This window comes from Phaseolus vulgaris, chromosome 4 (genome assembly GCF_051622355.1).
Source record: "Phaseolus vulgaris cultivar YP4 chromosome 4, ASM5162235v1, whole genome shotgun sequence".
Classification (NCBI taxonomy): Eukaryota; Viridiplantae; Streptophyta; class Magnoliopsida; order Fabales; family Fabaceae; genus Phaseolus; species Phaseolus vulgaris.
The window spans coordinates 32,963,034-32,980,372 of record NC_143501.1 but is presented as its reverse complement, the minus strand read 5'-3'; the positions used below and the strand labels follow the sequence as shown (position 1 = coordinate 32,980,372).

At 32.4% G+C, this 17,339-nt stretch overlaps 1 pseudogene across 1 annotated transcript; it reads right to left on the bottom strand.

The window, feature by feature from the left end:
- Positions 1–13,096: 13,096 nt before the first annotated feature.
- On the bottom strand, positions 13,097–16,454 carry LOC137837529 (receptor-like protein EIX2; annotated as a pseudogene). The gene is made up of 2 exons (XR_016520648.1): positions 13,879–16,454; positions 13,097–13,366 (listed from the first exon to the last, which is right to left on the bottom strand). The product of XR_016520648.1 is annotated as a receptor-like protein EIX2 (transcript).
- Between the last annotated feature and the right edge of the window lie 885 nt (positions 16,455–17,339).

The window sequence follows — 17,339 nt, the reverse complement described above, 5'->3', positions numbered from 1 at the left end:
AAGTATTCTCATGGTGAAAGTATTGTGGGATCCCTTCTCTGTAGATTCCACGTGGGAAATTGAAGAGGAGATACGAGCATCACACCCTAATCTCCTTCTTGGTAAGTTCATTTTCGAGGACGAAAATTTTTGTAGTTTGAGATAATGTGACAGCGTTAAAAAAAACGCACAACATAACCTTACCCCCCCTGCACCACAGTACTGTTGATTTTGGCTTAATCCAAGTCCCACATCGGTAGGTTCATTGTTTGGGAAGGAGGTTTGAGGGTTATAAATTAAACTCTCCTCCTTCACTGTTAAATATCCCAATTTGTAATATCTTCTCCCATAATAATAAAAGGGAGTTGTTTCAGCGGTGCTCGGAGATTAGGCTAAATTGGCCGAACTCCGTTAACAATTTTCTAGTGTGTTTTATCCTCTTTATCTCTTTTATTATTCCGCTTTATTTATTCAATATTATTTGTCGGGTAGCTCTGTTAGGGTTTTGTTTTAGTGGGAAAATTACCCGTTTTTTCCAACAAGTACCTCTTTTATTTTTTTTCTCTTTCTAAGTCTCTCCCTTCTCTCTTAATTTTCCCCTCCCAATCTTCATCTATTTTAGAATCTGATCGGATCACGTTGTAGCTGGCGAGTTAAGGAACATTTCTACCTGATCAGATTTTCAAACAGAGTAAGTTCATTTTTACTCTAAATATCCTTTGTTCTCTGTTTTTCCTTAGAATTTAGTTATCAATCTTGGTGGGGTCAGTTGAGAAGTTTAATCCTCTCAACTTATTCTATTATATACTGAATTTTTGTTCTGTTTGGATAATTTGCATTAGGCCCGTAAATCTTGAAGCTTATCCAGACTGTGGAAAATAAAACTCTAGAAAGTTGCTTGGAAAGCTAGCAATTAAGGTAAGGGAAGCTCTGGATGTGGAAGATCTGGATGTGGAAGGCACGTGGTCCCAATATTGAATTTCTCTTGCAGGGGTGTTATTTGTTTATATTTTGTGTGTTTGTTTATATATTATTTAAACTTTATAAATATTATATTTTGATAGTTTGAGAGTTAAATATTGTTTGACGTTGGAAAAGTTCTGGAATGATATAAATTTTTAAATGTTATGTAATTGAATGATATGTATTATATACGAATGATGTAAATTGTATGAAAGTGATGTCATACATTTGGGATAATGTATGAGTTGTTGTTTGATGGTACGTTAAGTATGAAAAGCCTATGTTTAACGGAGATCCTCTAGCTTCACTAATGATCTAAGTCATGTAGACTAAGATATTATGTGGTGAGAAGCTGAGAGGGAGTTCATACACACCAGGTCCTGGTGTAGACACTCGGTATTGGATGTTTGAACTTACCCTGACCCTTTCTATTGGATTCGCTGGTAATCTTTGGATCAGGAGTTAGTCTCTGGTAGGGGCATACTTAATGAGTCTTCCGGAAGACGAAGTGAGATTGAAATGAAATCCAATGATTATGATTGAAAATAGATCCATGTGTGGTCTATATGAATGATGGAATTGGTATTGAAATTTTACATGAAATCATTTAAAGAAATGTTTATAAATTATTAGTCTAAACTGGTTATATTTCCATGAATTATGTTATGGATTTTCTTTGCACTAGCTTACCCTTATTTTTCGTGTTGTGTTTGAACTGCGATGACTGTACTATGTACACGAGCAGATGACCATACAGGTGCAGGAGAGCCTTAGAGGTTTTAGAGTTTTATTTTGAGCTATGGATATGTAAATATTTGTATTTCTATAAATCCTAATCATGTATTAGAAATGTTTTGAAAAACTCCAAGTTTGTATAGAAACGAGTATAACTTTTATTGTAATAGTTATATGTAAATTATGGGGTGTTACAATATTAACCATTACTAAATTATATTAGTCTACAAGAAGATTAAAAAAATTAATATCTTGACACTATATATTGTAAGTTAAGAGGTAATGCCAAAACCCTCAAATGAACTCGACTTTGTAATAACCTTTTGGTAATCTGTTTTATTATTTAATGAAAGAAAATATTTTTGATTTGGCATTTTGTTTCCAAGTTGTGTAGGAATGCTCCCACCAAAAGCAGAATAACAGAATAGGAGAGATTGAGACTATTCTCATCATCCCTGTTTGAAGTGGAGGAGTGCGGGTCTCTTGAATGGGTGAATGGAAGAAAAGGAAAAGATAATAAGAAGGCATTATTATTATGATGTGGCTGATATCATATGAAACAACTGTTTAAGTATTGATGACTCTTCCACACACTATGTAAGAGATATATTCTAACACCCTTTTCTTTTTATACAAATTTATACATATCTTATCGCACTTCTGGTATTTCATTAGCCTATATTTGAACGAAATGTATCATTTTGTATTCTTCTATTTTATATAATTTAAAATATATGATATATTTTTCCATGTCACTATTATTTTTGTTATCATTTTTAACTTTCATAAAATATTATATTATTGTTCCACTAAATTATACATGTGAGGTTCACCTTAAGAGTAATTTTAAATTTCACTAACAAATGTTTGTTTAGAAAAACGTGCACAGACACGGTTTTAACAGAAGTCCTAGAGATGGCGAAAGGATAGGTTAGAGAATTATGTCTATTTTTTTTATATCCGCTAGGATTTTTTTTTTTTTTTGAAATGATGAGTTTTTTGTGATTTGGGTAAATTTATTTCACCTTCATCTATTCCATTTTTTAAAACTCTTATTCTCTCGAAAGTTTTTTATGGAGAGTTTCCTACATATCAACATATTCAAAATAAAAGTTTGCATATTTGTTTTATATGTACACTTTGTGAAAAGAATGTGAAATATATTCAACATTTATTTTTTAAAAGCCTTAATACTTTGTTTATTTAGAGTTGGGTTCGACAGATTTTTGCTACTTCTCATTTCTCTAATTAGGATGATCTTCTTGTTTTTATTAAGAGTGATGGTAGTCCTCTGGTTAAATTGATTAAGTTTGTTGTGATAACTTTTTTTATTTGGATGATATGGCGTATAAGGAATTGTGTTTGTTTTCAGGATAACATCGAGGTTTCTAGGGCTGTTTAATTTATTAAAGATTTAACTTGTCTAGTGGAAAAGTCGTCTAAAGCTTTGTGAAGAATGATATGATGGATTTCAACGTGATTAAGTTTTTTGGTATTAATAATCGTATTGGTAAAGTTCTTTGTCCTCTTCCTGTTAGATGAGAGTTTCCTTCTTCAGGCTGGGTTAAAATTAACACTTATGGGACTGCTAAGGGATATCTAGGTCTTGCCACTTGTGGAAGTATTTTCCATGGAAGTATGGAAAAATTTATTGAAACTTTTTATGCGCAATGATACCATGAAAACTTTTAATAAAAAAAAAAAGTCTTACATAAAATCATGACATTTTACCAAAAGCACGAAAAGACAGAAGTTTAATTTGTCTTTTATAAATTTTGTGAAGACTTGTAATTTCAAAGTCTATGCAAATTGTTTCATTTGTACACATAATTTTTCTAACCCATTTAAAGGGTTAGAAAAAAATATAAGACAATAATAATATTTATTATACATTATTATACTTTTCGTAATGTTTTAAAAACATTAATATATTTCGATAAATGTAATTTTCTAAAAAATTATAATGTATGAGACAAATAGTATAAAAATATCAAATTATTTACTTAACTTATTTAAATTAAAATTAAAATATTTCATTATTAACTCAGGTATCATTATAAATATAACAAATCATAATTTATTATTATGATATCATTTGTATCACAATACTATTGAGAAAATCACAGACAAAAAAGGAAAAAAGAATTCAGATTAATTCTTCTTTATATAAATAACTGAAAAATATCAAGTAATAAAAAATAATAATAGACAAGATAATGGGATGTACTATACAGAAAATAAAAACTAACAAACTCTTAATGTGAACCAATTAGTCCAAAAAAAAACTTCCAGTAATAAAAATTAATAAGTACACTACAGATTTGTTTTTAACATTTAAGAATCAATAATAAAAAATTTATCTTATCTGATAGGATGTATAATAACACAAAAACTTAACAATAGAGAGAATAAAACACAGAATAATTGCCACAAAACATTTTCTTCTGCCTAACTCTTCTGTGTCGAACACACTGGTTATTATTGGCTTCTCCTTTTCTCTTTTTATTTTCCTTAAAAATCTTATGCAAATAATGTATTTTTAAAAATGCGTAATGAATTAGTAGTCTATAAAGAAAAACACTTTCCTTTTCTTTCTCTTTAATTAAGTCAGTATCGATCTAGTAAATTAGAAAATTACCTAAAAAATATCTGTAATAATATTACAAGTAAATAGATACGTTTTGAACCTTAATATTTATAGTTTTAGTTTTATAATAAATAAATATATTTTAATATATTATTGTTAAAATGTTTAAATATGTCGTGTAACACCCTAGAAATATACCTATTTACAATACAGGTTCTACACGATTTTGTACAAGCTTAGAGTGTTCCTAATACATTATTAGGATTTATATAAATACAAATAATTACATTGCAAAACTCAAATTAAAATCCTAAGGCCTTCCAGACATTCCTGCACCCCTGCATCAACATTTGTTCGTGTACATAGTATAATCATCGCAATTCACAACATAATAAGAAAAACAAGGGTAACCTAGTGAAAAGAAAATTTTATAACATGAATCAATTACTCAATTAAATTATTTTCATTTTATTCATACTAACAGATCCATTTGCATCACAGTACATTGATTTCCTTTCAATTCCCAATACTTTGGATTTTATTTCAATCATAATGATATTATATGGATATATCATCTTTTGAAAGACTCATTAAGTATGCCCCTAATAGAGATTAACATCTAATCTACACTTCTAAGATCAGGGTAATTCCAAACATCCAATATTTTGTGTCTCTCCAGGTCATTATGTGTATGAACTCTCTATTCTTATATTTGAACGAAATTTTTATAAGTTCTTTCAGGGAAAAAATAATTTTGATTTTCTTGTAAGTTAAAATTAATTTTTATATAAAATAAAAGTTAAAAATTTACAATATTTATATAAAATTGTACCGGTCGGTAATGGACAAGTCATGTCACTCAGTCTGGGTGACCGACCGGCCGAGTTAAACATATTTAAAGCAATTATAATAAATAGCAGTTGTTGAGACTCTTTGAGAATGAAGGTCACATCCCACTAAAATCGGGTAACGTCCCGGGTAATCAGGGAACCTCCCTAGTAAACAATTAACACTGATATTTAATAGATTCGATCCATCACAACAGAGGGCCCATGACCAAACACTATAAATAAAACATATGCAAAGGATTAAGGTACACTTTTAATCAGTTCTTAATATACACCTCGAATACTGTATACTTACTTGATCGTCGTAGTACCTTTTTCAGGTCAACTCCGACCGAGCGCCAACGAATTAAGGAAGAAGTCTTAGAGTATTGAAGAGCAAGGGAATTGCCGAATGACTAACACTTCAACAATTGTACAACCAGTTTTCAGGTACTATGTAGGCCCACTTTTTCCATACAAGTACAATTGGCACCCATCATGGGATCGAGATAGAATTAGAAGCAATCATGGTTTCAACAAGACATACCACAAACAACGAATGAATCTTTGAAGATCAGATGGCTATGTTTCAAACTCTACAAAAACAAATGGAAGAGATACGTCAAAAACCAGAAGAATGAATCATTGAGACGAAAATTAAATGAGTCTCCACGTGGACAATAATCTCCTTCAAGTGAACATACCTGGAACCAAGAAAAGACAGTCATTGTTCAGACTCAGACTCAGCAGGCATCTAGAGCACATACCGAACGAACTCATGTCATTGAAGATGATGATGAGCCAATCCCTTCATTGACGAAGTTATGGACACACAACTTTTCCCTAAATGGAAGAGTCTCAACATCAAGCTCTATGATGGTTCCACAGACATGGACGAACACATGAATGTCTACAAAACACAAATGAACCTCTACACTACAGACAAGGCGGTATGGTGCAAGGTTTTTGCTACCCCTCTCAAAGAAAGGGAACTCAATTGGTTTACTAAACATCCATTCGATTCAGTGGATAACTTCAAAACTTTGTTAGCCAAATTTAGTACTCGATTTGCAACTAGCCGACCGCACCACATATCATCTCTAGCTCTTCTCAATGTCAGACAAGAGAAAGAAGAACACTTGCGATCATTCATGAAAAAATTTAACAAATTGTCTCTAAGCATCATAAACCTCATGCTAGAGATAGCCATGCATCATTTGATCTCAACTCTCCAACCCGGACAATTCACTTGTAATCTAATAAAAAAACCAACAAAAAACTTAGATGAATTGAGAAATCAGACAACTAAATTCATTTAAATTGAGGAACTACTTGATTATTACAAGAATTCTCAAGGAGACAATGGATGAGACAAAGGAAAGGAAAAAGACTGAGGTAGCGACATATCCTCGGTCAGTCTGATAAATTCAGAGATAACTGAGGTCCTCAATTTCATGCTTATACCCCATTAAATGCTAATCAGGGAAAATTTATGGATGAAGCATTGCATGTCGACCTGATCCCGGTATTGAAAAAGTTGCAGAGTCCAAAAGATGCCAACATGTCTACCATAATTTTGGTCATACGACCAAAGAGTGTCAAGCATTGAAGGATAACATTGTAAAACTTTTCCAAGTTCGCCACTTGCAAAAATTTGTTCCAACGGCGAACAAAAGCTCGTACTGATCTACATAAAGAGAAAGGTATCCATTTAAAGATGAACGAAGGGAACCATACTCTCGGCATAATCGAAAGGAAGAACGATCACGACGCCATAAGAACGAATGACATCCTACAAAACAACAAAGAATGAGTGAAAGCCCCAGGCGGGGTGATCGTTCAAGATGGAGTGAAAGTCCTAGGCGTGACAATCGCTCCTGACGAGGCGTTCGTGAAGTCATAAACACGATCATTGGGGATTCGTGCTCGGTGATCATGGTCAAAAGGAGGAACGTTTACGTCATTATAGAGACGACAAACGTTCTTCAAAACAACAAAGGAGTGAAAGTCCCAAGCGTGACTATTTTTCAGGACAATGTGTTCATGAGGTAATCAACACAATCACTGGAGGATTGGCATGCGGAGAATGTTCAAGTTCAACCTGCAAGAAACTTATAATGGCTATCAAGTCAATCCATTCAACCACAATCAAAGACCAACTGAGAATCCCTCCAATTCTCTTCACAGATGATGATTTTACTGTTATTAATCCGGCTCATGACGACCCTATGGTCATTACAGGGAAAATTGAAAAATTTCTATCACCAAGGTTTTGGTATATCAAGGTAGCTCGGTCGACATTTTATACTAGAAAACTTTCAAAAAAATGAAGATTCGAGAATGAGAAATCCAACCGTATGATGACCACATAGTATGATTTTCTGGCGAATGATTGGACACTCGAGGGTATATTGACTTATACATTACATTAGGCGAAGGCAGATATCTCTGCAAGACCATTAAAATCAGGTAACTTCTTATTAATGCCAATAATTCATATAACATCTTGCTCAGGCGGTCTTCCATCAACTGCCTTAGAGCAATAGTGCCAACTTCGCATCTCGCGATGAAGTTTCCATCTGTTTCAGGTGACACAGTCGTCGTTCATGTTGATGAAAAGGTAGCCTGAGAGTGTTACGTTGCAAGCCTGAAAGTCAAATCAACCAATCAACTATGTTACAAAGAATCACTGCATTGACAGTTGAGAGAATGTAGAAGAGGACGTTATCCAAGGTCTAGAGGACCGACCAGAGATCGGTCTCGGGAAACAAGATCTCCCAGAAGAGAACATATGGTCGCATTAGTCGACCTCGACCCCTAACTGAATGGCACTCGTATTGAGGCGGGTGAGGATCTCCATCCTCTACCCCTATGTGATGAAGAACATACAACACACATAGGATCTTCATTAAAGCCAGCCGACAACAAATTTGTAAGTCAGACACTAACTGACAATGCTGATTTATTTTCCTAGACGGTTTTTGATATGCCAGGAGTAAGTCCAGATGTTATCACACATCACCTTTTGGTCTATAAAGAAGCAAGACTGATCGCCTAGAAGAAGAGAAAAATGAGTGAAGAGAAAAATGGGTGAAGAGAAGCACAATGCAGCGGGCAAGGAAGTTGACAAGCTCGTCAAAGCCGACTTCATTAAAAAAGCAAACTACACCACATGGTTGACAAATGTGGTCATGGTCAGGAAAACCTAATGGTAAATGGAGGATGTGCATGGAATACACCGACCTCAACAAGGCTTGTCCAAAAGATGTTTATCCTCTACCAATCATCGACCGACTAGTTGATGGGGCCGTCCGTCACCATATTTTAAGTTTCTTGGATGCATACTCTAGATACAATCAAATCCAAATGCATCCAAGAGACAAGGAGAAAACAACTTTTATGACCGATTGCGACAACTTCTATTATGAAGTCATGCAGTTTGGTCTAAAAAATATTGGTGCAACTTACTCGAGAATGATGGATCAGATTTTTAAGGGAATGCTCGACCAAAATGTCGAAATTTAAGTTGACGACATAGTGGTCAAATCTTATTCATGTTTATAGCATATTCAAGATCTCAAAAAAGTCTTCAAAGCTCTCAGAGATCACGGTATGTGACTTAACCCTGATAAATGTGCGTTCGGGGTAGAAGGTGGAAAATTTCTAGGTTTCATGCTCACGCATTGTGGTATTGAAGCAAATCTAGAAAAAGTGTAGGGCTGTCGCTGAAATGAGAAGCCCCAAAAATTTAAAAGAAATTCAGAAACTAATCAATTGAATGATGACCCTATCTAGATTTGTGCCGAAGCTAGCAGAAAAAATCAAGTCTATCGTCCAACTTTTGCAAAAAATGGCTAAATTTAATTGGACACCCGAATGTGAAGAAATCTTTTTTCACTTAAAAGCATTTTTGGTGGTCCCTCCAGTCATACAAAAACCGAACACTCAACAACCAATCATAATATACCTTCGGTATCAGAGGAAGCGGTCAATGTAGTTCTTGTACAAGAAGTGGAGAAAGAAGAACGATTTGTCTATTTCATTAGCTGAGTCCTACACGATGCAAGTGCATGTTATCAAATGATTGAAAAGGTAGATCTAACACTCGTTGTCACCGCACAAAGAATCATCGTATTATAGTGAAAACCGACTATCCTATTATGAAGATTCTAGCTAAACCTGATTTGTTCAGAGGAATGATTGGATGGGCAGTTGAGTTGTCTGAATTTCACATCCAGTATCTACCAAGGGGGGCAATCAAGTCTCAAACCTTAGCCGATTTCATGTCTGAACTTAGCCCTTGGCCGACCGAGGGCAAGGATCTCCAATGGACCTTACATGTGGATGGTTCATCGAATGATAAGTCATGCGGAGTAGAAGTAGTTCTTGAAGGTCCGGGCGGCATTCTCCTTGAACAATCATTGAAGTTTGATTTCAAAATGTCAAATAATCAAGCAGAATATGAGGTCATCCTGGTTGAGCTTACTTTAGCATATGACATGGAAGCCCAACAACTTATTAAGGAGCGACTCTCATCTAGTAATCAAAAAAGTTAAAGTGAAATTCGAGGTAAAAGAGTCTTTATTGCAGAAATACTATCACCTCATTTGGAATTTGATGTCTAAATTAAAAAAATGTTCAAATTGAACACATTTGATGTGAGTATAATGCTAGAGTTGACATGCTTTAAAGGTTGGCTACTACTAAAAGGAAAGGGCTACGTCGTTCGGTTATATATGTAATCCTAAAAAATCCCAACATCAGCACGGACGAGTGCATGACCATTTTTGAAAAGGAAACCTGGATGACACCTATCAAACGAATTTTAGAAAATGATGAATATAAGGCACAAGAGGAGAAGACAATAAGGCAATAGACCGCTCAATTTGTCCTCATTGATTTCGATCTCTATCAACGAAGATACAATCTACCATTATTATCTAAAATTATATTTATTATGTCCTATCTATATAGTATTTTTTAAAATATCTTATTGAATTGATCGTTGTCGACGCAGGACTACAATCCTCTGGCTCTGATTCTGATTTTAATTATGACGACGAAGGTTAGAACACTTAGGAAATAATAACTGTCTGGAAACGGAAGTTCAAATTTGCCCACATCTTTTGGAGTACATGCATTTATAGAGACAAATTTTCTTATAAGTTATTTTTTTAAAAATATTTTAAAATGAACTAATTACAAGTTAGAAGTTTTTCTCTTATTATTCTTTATTGCTCTCTATTTTCCTAAAAAATTATATTAGTCAGAAATAAAGATATGAGCAATAAGTTGGAAAATCACCCTAAAATCTAGGGACTTAAAACAAGTTATTCAAACATTACCAATTTTTAGTATGAGCTCAAACAAGTTGAGAGAAACACTTTTCTCAGCTGGTACTACTAAGATTGATGACTAAATCATAGAGAAAAAATAGAGAATAAGGGAACTTTAGAGTAAAAATGAACTTACTCTATTTGAAAATCTGATCGGATAAAAATGTAGCCTGACTCCTCATCTACAATATGGCATGATCAGATTTTGGAATAGATGAGGTATGGGAGAGAAATTGAAGAGATAAGGAAGAGGGGGAGAGAAAAATAAAAGAAAGAAAGGTGGTGGGGGTGGGGGGTCGGGTCTTTGCTTCTTTTACGGGGGTTCTTTTTCTTTCTTTTATTTTCTCTGTTTCTTTTCTTATGCTTTTTATTTACGTTGTTACAGAAGAAGTAGCATTATAGATTTATGCCTTTTGATGATTTATTGTTCATAATATTTTCAGTTGTACTTTTCCAAATTTATTGTTGCAGAGAAGTGATTGAAAAATAATTTATTTTTCAGATTTACATTTCTTATTATGGTACATATTGTAGGTTTATCATAAAAGAAGTATGTCGGACATGAAGAGGAACACATTTGATTGTTGAAGAATATAATATAGTGAAAATAACTTTTGTCCTATTTTGTGTTTTGCAAACAATGTTAGGTTTTCATTTGTATTACTTCATAGAAATATTCGTCTTTTATTGATTTCTCGTAATTTTTTAATGCATATTTTGTTTTTGAGTTTGAACTTCAATGTGTCTATTTGATATATTTTTGTACATATTTTAATTTAGTTATATATATATATATATAACATGTTAATTGATGAATGTTATATTATTAATTTGTTTTATTTATCAAAAAAAATAATTTAACAAACATAGATAATAAATAAGTACAATATATGTAAATAAGTGTGGTTGAAAAAAATACATAAATGCTTAAATGATAAATGAAAAACAAATGTTCATAGCTTTGAAACCTATGATATTTTACGAAGGTTCTGAAACCTATGGTATTTTATGTAGGTTCTAAAAGCTATCGTATTTTAGGGAGGTTTTGAAACTCATGATATTTTTTGAAGGTCGTAAAAAATCAATGATATTTTATGGAGGTTCTGAAACCTATGGTATTTTACGGTGGTTTTGAAATCCATGATATTTTGTGGAGGTTTTGAAACTCGTGGTATTTTACGGATGTTCTAAAACTCATGGTATTTAGCAGGGGTTTTGAAAAACTTTTCTTGGGGTTTAAAAAAACTCTGAGAACACACAGGATGGTGTAACAAAGAAAATTATAACCCTGAATAAATAATTTAATAGAGGTTTTAACTCTTGGTAATGTAAACATAAACTCCGTTAAACCTTTTTTCTTATAGTGATTTAATTATAATATAAAATATATGTTAATTATTTATAAATTATTTAATTATAATATAAAATATATGTTAATTATTTATATTTAATTTGTAGTCTCATATCGAGAAAATGAGTATAAATATTATGTGATGAAATATAATAACATCCCCAATAATATCCACCTAGATTAGTAACTCACCGAGGGAGAATACAAAATTAAGTCACATTAATTATGTAACTAAGAATTTTTATTTTTATTAATTAAGTCAATTTTTGAATTTTTAGTTATTTAAGGATCTATCCTTATTGAAGAATAAAGACATTGAAGATATTAGGATGACTTTCTTGTTGTAAAGTATCTTTTATAAGGTGTTGATCTTTAGTTTATTTAAATATCAATATGTAAATGCATTTAACCTTTTTACCATGCTTATTGTTAAATCAAATATTTATCTATATATGTGTACCATCTTTATAATTGTAAATATTTATTTATTTAGTTCTTAATTTTTAGTTAAAAATAATAATAAATGAATATATCTATTTAAGGATTTTACATTTTTATATCTAAGTGAATGCAATTGTTATGCATAGAAAAAAAATCACTAAAGCAATAAATTATGTTTTAAAAGAACTCACTTTCTGTGGTAATTCACTAATAAAAATCACCATTTTATTATTTAATATTTTAAAGAGATAATATTTGATAATAAACGAATAATAAAATACTTTAAATTTATTTATAGTTATTGTAAAAATATTTATTTTCATTCACTTAATTTAAATTATCCTTTAAATTTAAATAAATAAGGTTACATAGGTTTCGATAGGAGTGTTTCTAATTCTTTACTTCAATTATAAAAGAAAAACATGTGGAGTACAAAACCTCCCACACATGTGCCAAAGAGAAAAGGAGAGAAATTCAATTCTAGAATGAGAAGGGAGTTACCCAAATCAAAATTCTAACCCATTGAAAATAGTAGAGTGTTATTTCAAAAAACTAAAACGTCTAAAAAAGTTAAAGAAATAAGTTGTATATAAAGTGCGTAACTTGAAAGCTAAGAAGATCATTACTAAAGTCTGCTTTAAAATTCAGAATTTCATTATAATTTTTTTCTAATTATTTCAAAAATATTTTTCACTTAATTTAAATTATATTCTTTAAACTCGAATACATACGGTCGTACACGTAGGTTTACTTTGGAGTATTTCTAGTTATTTTTAACAATTACAAAGAAAAGAAAAGGGAGGACACAATTAAAAACAGTCTACATAGAATCATGTCATTTTGCGAAATCATGGAAAAGTAAAGTTAATTGGTCTTTACATAAAACTTCTAGAAATAGTAATAATAAAGGATTTCTACTGCAAAAACGTTGTTGAAAATAAAATATAAAATGATCATCACACTTGGATGTTACAATTCTAAGCACTTGAATTAGAACAAAACAACGTTATAAATGCATTATGCAAAACAACTCGATCAAATCATAGTCTGGAAACTATAATAATAAATATCTTGCACTTGTATGGCATCTAATGATGCTTTCATCCATCCCAGATCAATCAGAAGTGCGTAGCACATCTGCAATAACCTGCAATTAAGCTCAACTTATCAATGTGAAATCGTAAATGAATGGAATTAAGCTCAACTTATCTGAATACCAATTCAATAAATTATATTAACCATTAATAAATTATATTAATCTACAAGAAGATTAAAAAAAATTAATATCTTCACACTATATATTGTAAAATAATCAGTAGATACATTCATTTTACAATCAAACTTTCAAATAAAATTATGTCAATTAATATGAAAAATTATATATTAAAAAGACAGAAATAAATAAGTTAAGGGGTAACGCCACCCTCAAATAAATTCGACTCTGTAATAACCTTTTGATAATCTGTTTTTATTTAGTGAAAGAAAATATTTTTGATTTGCCATTTTGTTTCCATTTCAATATTTGATACATCTGAAAAGACAGTAAAAAATTAGAGAATGTAGGAAATGCCCTGTTGATTAAGCTCAGGCTTATCATCACATCCCAAATTTCACTTTCATTATTTGTGAAGCAAATATTGGTATATTTGACTAACATACCTCCTTCATGCAATCAACAAAACTTGCCACATTGTTCATATATGCGGTCTGTATATCTGTTTAGGAAGCTGAGATAAGCATTTCTCCGAGAAGGTGAAAGTAGTATTAGCCCTAATAAGCCCCAAATAGGTTCGAAATAGCTCTGATACGTGGACTTTAAGCCTAACTCAATCTCATAAAACCAGCTCATAGGATTGAGGTTTGCACCCACTTATATACAATGAAAGGCTCTAATCTCTAGTCGATGTGGGATCTTCAACACAAATATCCAATTTCTTTTGGTATTTCACCCGTTAACTTATTACAAGATCAATGCTCTTAAGCTTTAACTGTGGATTCTCGAACCCCTGTTCCACACCTTTCCACGTAAAGCTTATGTTAAGGTTACAATCATAAATGGTATTCTTCGGATATATACGATGTAGAGTGTCACTTTTGTTGATGCTCCTTTCAGACATTGCAGTCAAATTGTTTAAGCATGAAGGAATTCTTTTGGATAACATATTCCTCGAAAGATCCATGAATTGAATATGCTTCAAATAACATAACTGAATAGGAAGATTTCCAGAAAAATGATTCGCTCGCATGATCAGGATTATCAACTGTTGCATACTTTCTCCGATCCATGGTGGTATTGGACCAGACAACACATTTTCACCCACATCCAACATAATTAAATTGTTGCAATTCTTTAAAGTGGAAGCTAATTCACCCGTTAGGTTATTGTTTCGTAAGACCAAGACTTCCAATTCAACAAGGCTGCCCATGGACACAGGAATCTTCCCTGACAATTTATTGTTGCTTAAATCAAGAAACATTAATAGATCTACAGACTTCCAACAGTCTGGAAGATGTCCCTTCAATTGATTATTTGATAAATCTAAAAGGGCCATTGGAGAGGTGCTTTGGTCACATGTGAGTGAAAACAAATTTGAAAATTTGTTGTTAGAAAGCCTCAACTCTATAACTTGTAGTAAAAACGATGGAATTTTACCTTCAAATTGATTTGAGTTTAGAATTATAGTCGGTCTACTCTGAAGCTTCAATGATATATTAGGAATTGCACCAATAAGATTATTCTGAGACATATTCAACCTTGCGATATTTTGCAAGTTGTTCCAAAACCATTTTAGTACTGAACCATTAAGCCCATTATCTGAAATGTCGAGTTCAATTAACGAACTTTGAGTCTGGAGCCAACTAGGAAAAGTGGGACCCAACTTGCAACATCTTAGTTTCAAATTTATTATTTGAAAAGGAGGAACCCAATTAGGGACTATTTTCATAGACAAAGAGTTCTCTGACAAATATAAGTACCTTAATTTGGAAAAATTGGAAAGATGGGATTCCGTGACGTCTCCCTCCAAATGATTTCCATCCAAATACAACTCCTCCAACTCAGATAACAATCCAATGCTTGCAGATAGTATGCCGGTAATCTGGTTATCAGATAAATCCAAACTCTGAAACAGGTGTCGGTTGCACCATGAAGAATTTTGAAAGAAGCTAGAAATTTCCCCACTCAACTTGTTAGTTGAGAGGACTAACTTCTGCAATGTGCACATGTTCCCAAAGAAAGATGGAATCTCGCCTTGTATTTTGTTAGCAGAGAGGTCAAGAACTTCAAGAGAGTTCATTACTTTCCCAAATCTATCTGGAATGGGACCTTCTAACACGTTATCATGAAGGTAAAGTGTACGAAGATTGGTAGTGGAATAGAAGAGCCAATAAAATATGGATGATGATTTCAAAAAATTTGAAGAGATGTCAAGGTAGACGAGAGAAGATGAAGAATTTGTGATTGAAATAGCTGATATAAAAAAACTATCATCCCTGAGACTACAATTTTGCAAACGAAGATTTTGAAGTTTTGAACTGAAGTTAAAATTAAAACTCCCTGGAAAGACCGATGATGTCATATTATTATAAGAAAGGTCAAGGATCACAAGAGAAGGAAAATTTGAGTGAATAGGAGATGACAAAAGAATGTTATTATGAGAAAGATAAAGTTGTTGAAGATTAAGGCTAAAGTTTGACAATAATTGAAATGTTGAGGATGTGAGCATATTATAAGAAAGATCAAGGATGGTAAGAGAAGTTGAGAAATTGGAATATGAATAAAATAGAGATTGAATATCGGTATCTGAAAGGAAACAATCAATTAGCCTCAACTCTCTTAGCTTTGGAAAAATAATTGTTTGCAACCAATCATGGTTATGTAAATGACTGAAGGCAAGTCTAAGAGTGCGCAAGAAAGGAAAATTCCCAACCTGGAAAGGAAGTGCTCCAAAAAATGAATTTCCTATAAGATCAAGATACCTCAATTGTGACAGATTTGCAAGTTGATAAGGGAGTTCTCCGTCGAGATAATTGGAACTGAGATCGAGATACCTTAAATGTGTAAGGCTTCCAAGTTGATAAGGGATATCTCCATGGAAATGATAATTGTGACTTAGATCCAAAGACAGTAAATGTGTCAGGTTTCCAAGTTGGGTAGGAATGCTCCCACCAAAACCAGAATAGGAGAGATTAAGATATCTTAAGTTGGTAAGTGAGCCCATGAGTTGTGGGATGTGACTCCCTTGAAAATTATTGTAGCTAAGATCCAAATGTTGAATATTTTGCAAGGGAAGCATTGAAGTGATATTGATTGTACCTCTCAAATATTGTGGATACTGACCAGGGAGGCGAAGGATGATTACATGACCTGTTTGATGGTCGCATTGAATGCCTTTCCATTTACAACAATCTCTATGAGGCCATGTTTGAAGTCGAGGAGTGCCTCTCTCTCCCTCTCAATGCACTTTATTTGTAAGGTATTGTTGAATGGGAAAATGGATGTTGCAAGATGGAAGAAAAGCAAAAGTAGGAGAAATGCATAAAGATAATAAGAAGGCATTATTATGAAGTGGCTGATATGAAACAAATGCTCAACTATTGATGACTCTCCCATACATTATGTAAGAGATATAACACCCTTTGCTTTTTATACAGATATAAATATCTACATATTATGAAAAGTCTTCATGATTTAATTTTGCTACAGCATGAGAAAAGGAAGCCTAATTTGTTTTTATATAAAATTTGTATGAATATTAAGAATATCAAAGTCTATACACTTGTTTTAGTTTTCCAAATTTGACTTGACTTGTAACGTCCTTATGGAACACATGGAATAGATTCATAGTTAAATATTACAAAAACCAACTTTTAAATATATTATAATTCAAAACAACAAAAACGGTACATATAGTTAAACTTCCAGATTTGGCTACTGCCTCATATAGCTCTCTTACTTGTAGGACTACATGGTTTGACGATAAAACACCGAGGTGAACTAATTAAAATTTTAATAAATACATAACTAAACAATAATCATATTTATTATAATGTACTCTAATACCATTCATCCAAAATGAAACCTATCTTATTTAATCCATATCCAATGCTATAGATTAATA